Source organism: Bos taurus, chromosome 1 (assembly GCF_002263795.3).
Source record: "Bos taurus isolate L1 Dominette 01449 registration number 42190680 breed Hereford chromosome 1, ARS-UCD2.0, whole genome shotgun sequence".
In the NCBI taxonomy this organism is placed as follows: domain Eukaryota; kingdom Metazoa; phylum Chordata; class Mammalia; order Artiodactyla; family Bovidae; genus Bos; species Bos taurus.
The window spans coordinates 55,832,885-55,837,855 of NC_037328.1; the positions used below are offsets into that span (position 1 = coordinate 55,832,885).

Below are 4,971 nucleotides of genomic sequence, written 5' to 3' on the forward strand. Positions count from 1 at the left end.
CAGTAAAGGGATAATGGCATAACAATATTGACTGGATGATATCAGTCACTAAGGTGGAAAGGAAGCCAGTGAGCCAGGTGCCAAAGCTTCCATGGTTATGAAATAATCAGAAAGTCAGCAGTTGAGAGTGACTAGAAGAGGATGAGAGTAACTAGTTTATAATGGCATAATGGACACTTATTGTACACTATGCATGATTAGACATTTTCATATTAAATTTTCACAGTATCCCTATAATAATATTACATTATCCTCATTTGACAGATGATTCAACTGGAGTTCACTGAAGTTAATTAACTCCAGGTTATAGAGGTTTTGATAACAAGGCTGCATTCAAAACCACATCTGCTTGAATCAAAAGTTACTATTCTTACTACCGTGTCATACTAATTACCAGATTGTTGTTGTTCAGTCACTAAGTTATGTCTGACTCTTTGTGACCCCATGAACTGCAGCACACCAGGCTTCCCCATCCTCCACTGTCTTCTGAAATTTTATGACTCATGTCCATTGAGTCCATGATGCCATCCAGCCATCTCATTCTCTGTCACCTTCTCTTCCTACCCTCAATCTCTCCCAGCACCAGGGTCTTTTCCAGTGAGTTGGCTGTTCACATAGGTGGCCAAAGTATCAGAGCTTCAGCTTCCAGCATCAGTCCTTCCAATGAATATTCAGGACTGATTTCCTTTAGAATGGACTGGTTGGTTCTCCTTGGTGGCCAAGAGACTCTCAATAGTCTTCTCCAACACCACCTTTCAAAAGCATCAATTCCTCGGGGCTCAGCTTTCCTTATAGTCCAACTCTCATATCTATACATGACTACTGGAAAAACCATAGCTTTGACTAGATGGACCTTTGTTGGCAAAGTAATGTCTCTGCTTTTTAATATACTGTCTAGGCTGGTCATAGCTTTTCTTCCAAGGAGCAGGCGTCTTTTAATTTCATGGCTGCAGTCACCATCTGCAGTGATTATGGAGCCCAAGAAAATAAAGTTTGTCACTGTGTCCATTGCTTCCCCATCTGTTTGCCAAGAAGTGATGGGACCAGATGCCATGATCTTCGTTTTTTGAAAACTAAAAGGAGACTAAAGTAGTAAGTACCTATTTTCTACTGAGAGAGTTGAGAGTACCTGGAAGAGATCTTTTACCTTCAAAAAAGAGCTAGGTTGCAGTTAATTCAGTATGGTTAATGAGTTATTCTACAAAGACCTTGGGTGTGTTAAGGGAGGTTTTTGTCATTCTTAGAGTCTACCATGGACCACTCAAGGACTTATAACTCCAAACCTAAATCAATTTTTTTTTAATAATTAGGTCTGTTATTTATATATTTTTAATTTTTTAAAATTTTTTTCAAGCTTACAATTCTTATTTCTTACAGTTGCCAGTGTCTTTGAAGGTAGATGCTCCTCTCTCCTCTCTTGATGTGTTTCGTGTTTCTTCTAACCTAGGAGAGGATTATAAGCCAGATTGCCAAGCTTATTAAAATCATAGACTCTATAAAACTTAGTAAAAATATGTGCTACATAAGAGCAAATTGTTTTTTTGAGAGCGCCTGAGGAGGCCATCTATAAATAAAGGATCAAGAACTTTTGTTTACGTGAACTACTTTGGTTTATTTTTAATTTCAGGCTATGTTATGAGTGAGTGAGGTTGCTGGTTAACTAAATTCCAGATAGATATGGTCTTACTTTACAGAAGCAGAATAATAAAATTATTAAGTATAATTTGTTTAAATATTATTTGATTAACTTTTAGTAAATTTTAAATGGATGCTATTAAACCAAAAACTTTTCCGTTCTAATGTCTTCTTTTTGGCCTATATATTTTTTTATCATTTGGAAGGTAAAGGTATTTTTAATGAGCCAAGATCTAAAATTTAGACAAAATGAATTTGGGGAAACTTCTGACAGCATGATTGAATCTCTGAGCTGAGCCTGGAGCTCATTGGATTGAAAATAGTGGTATCATAACTTAAAATGGGGGAATAGACTCCGAATGAGGTGTAAGAAGGATCAGAAAAGATATATTAAACTTTAGGACCACATATCTTGTGGTAATTTCTAAGAAACCAAACTGCATTCTATTTGTCTATATATATTATCTTTCTCCCTAACACAGGCTGTCATCAGACCATTTTAAACTACATAACCTAAACAATTCATGTCTTTGGGAAAGTTTGTAGTAGACATATTTCTGTAATATTGGGGTTCTATATAATGAATATGTATTATTCTTGTACTCAGAAAGGAAAAGTATGATAAGAATGAAAAAAAATGAATAAAAATGTATACAAAACTTGCTAGCTGTTCAAATTACACTAGAATGAAACTGAAGTTCTACTTGTAAAGTGTGTAACAAACTAATTCTTGAAGCAAGTAGTCTTTATCACAAGAGCTAACTCTAAAATGCTATATGGACTCCAGCAATCAATCTAACTACCTACTATATTTTTATACCTATTAAGAGACCTTAAAAAGAAGATCCAGAAAAAGTAAATCCATCTCGACAGGTAGGTGAGATACTGATCTGTGAACTTAGTTCACACGTCTCCATTCTGTGGCCAATGAATAAAACTTGTGCTGTGTCGATATAGAAAATAAAGATGACCCAGGGCTATTTTTAAAAAGAAAAAAGTCCAGATAGAAAAGACCATCCTTGCCCTTTGGAAGACATAGAAAAGCAAGGTTTATAATCTCACCAACTTTCGTTTGGTGACCACTTTTATCTGAAGACAGGAGGACAGAGAGAACCAATGCCATGGGCTTTCCTTTTTTCTTTCTCTTTTATCCTTCTGACTGTTTCCTTGCATACTGACAGACCATCACATTCTTCCATTAAAGCTCTAATATAGGTAGAAATTGCCTCTATTTTTAGGACCATATCATCACCTACAAACAAACAAAAATGTTAACTTGTTTATGTTATCTTTTTTCCAGTTCTAGGATATGAAGGAAGTTAAGATTGAGGACTTTTTTTTTTTTTCTATTTTTCATAGAACAAGCCTAATTTATAAACAAATCAAACTGTCAGTTGCTTTTAACTCATTATTTAAATGGAAAAAATTTTGAGGTGGTTGTTACTTTTTGATTTTTTTTTAAAATCTCATCTGTTACAAGTTCAAGGTAATCTTGAATTCCAAGTTTGATTCAGTAATCAACTGAATCAATTTTCAGTTGAAATTCTGAAGAACTGTATCAGTAAATGTTACTGATTATTTTTTGTCCCTCTGTTGAACATGTGTTGTATTAAATTTGAAGTTTAAATCTTGGGCACTTCATGTATGAAGTGCTAGAAATTATTTTGTAATCAACATATTTAAGTTTGTGTTTCCTAACTGTGCAGTTATGTTTACATGTAGAATATAAAGTAGAGGGCCTTCTAAGAAGGCGTTATAAGTCAATTTAACCTTGAAAAATGAATTGTCTCTTCAACTATGCTATGTCCTCTTGTGAATGTTTATTGAATTCATAGAATAATTGCTAAAGAACATTCTGGAGAATCTAGGGAAATGTTTAAAGAAATACCCTTAACATTTAACATCGTCTATGTGATATGTATTGATTTTCTTAGCAAAAGTTTCATAAAGCCAAATTGGCTGCACATGTTTTCCAGCATGTAATTTTTGAAAAAGATGATCCCACTGGAAACAATGATAAATGAATTTGCCTATAATTCACTCTGGCCATAACCACTTAGTCTAGCCACACTACCATGAATGTTGGTACAAGGACCAGGTGATGGATACGAAAATCAAACCACAACCACCACAGCAACAGGCAGAAACAGACAAAGGACTTCTAAAATTAGATTCTTTCTTTCCCATGGGCAGAAAAATAATTGCTCACAAAGTTTGATTTAGAATCATGAAATGTTAGGGACTGCGCTGGTGGTCCAATGGCCAAGACTCTGAGCTTCCAAGGCAGGGGGCGTTCCCCTGTCAGGGGACTAGATCCTAGATCCCACATGCCGCAACTAAGACCTGGCACAGCCAAATGAATAAATAAAAATAAATGAATACTAAAAACAAACAAACCTTGACTAAATACTTTTAAAAGAAATCACGGAATGTTACAGCTTATGGTAAATCTGAGGACTAAGCATATGAGTGCAGCAAATAATTGTTAACAGTCCTCCCCACACTCTCCATTTTCCAACTCACCATCTCACCACTTGGGCCACTCTGTGGGAGGCCCTCACTGTTTTGTGGCTGCCAACCATGGAGTAACCAAAACTTTCAAACACTCATTTTGTTAAAATCAAAAGCCTTGAGCCAAGAGTGAGGCAGGAAAGATTGAAAAGACGTATCATCAGATAGGTACCTTCTCATCCCTGCTACAGCCCAGCTAAAAGCCCTGTTTGACCTGTATTGTTTCTGTCGTTATCTCTGTGCACCAGTCTTCAGATTCCTCTCCAGAGGAAAAGACTATGAATTCCTCTTGTGAACCAGGCTCGCTAACCTGGAAGTGCTGGAGAGCTTCTCTCAGTGTTCCTGTTCCACCCGCAGCTTTCATCAGTCCCTACACACGTGCATCCCAGAGGATATTTCACCCCAAGCACTGGCCCCCTGCCTCAGCAGTAGACTACTGTTGCTTGTTGCAGTGGGAGTGCGGGTAGTTCATGATTCTCCTAGTCTAGCCCCAAAGTTAGGTAGAGAGTCTGTGCACCTCAGCCTTGGGAATGGGGCCTTTTCAGTGCTCCTGCCTCTATTCCCATGGCAACCAGACATTCCCTAGTTTCTAAGGCTCCAACGGTGACTCTCTGGTCTCCTGCCCTGACACTTATCTTTCTTGTGAGCATCCAGGAATTTTGAAAGACTGAATTCCACTTGTAAACCAAGCTCCCAGTTACCCTAAACTGATATGCTAGCCCACACATGGCTTGTAGGTATTTATTGACATTTTAGCTGATTTCTTCTTAGTTGCTTCCCTGAAAGCCACCCCTTCCTCCCTTGCTCTGCTAAAAGTAAAAGTCT

At 37.2% G+C, this 4,971-nt stretch overlaps 1 long non-coding RNA gene across 1 annotated transcript; it reads right to left on the bottom strand.

Moving 5' to 3' along the window:
- Positions 1 to 1,311: 1,311 nt before the first annotated feature.
- Positions 1,312 to 4,689, bottom strand: LOC132346266 (uncharacterized). Its single transcript, XR_009496049.1, has 3 exons — positions 4,457 to 4,689; positions 2,698 to 2,887; positions 1,312 to 1,443 (listed from the first exon to the last, which is right to left on the bottom strand). It is a non-coding gene; the product is annotated as an uncharacterized lncRNA (long non-coding RNA).
- Positions 4,690 to 4,971: the final 282 nt, after the last annotated feature.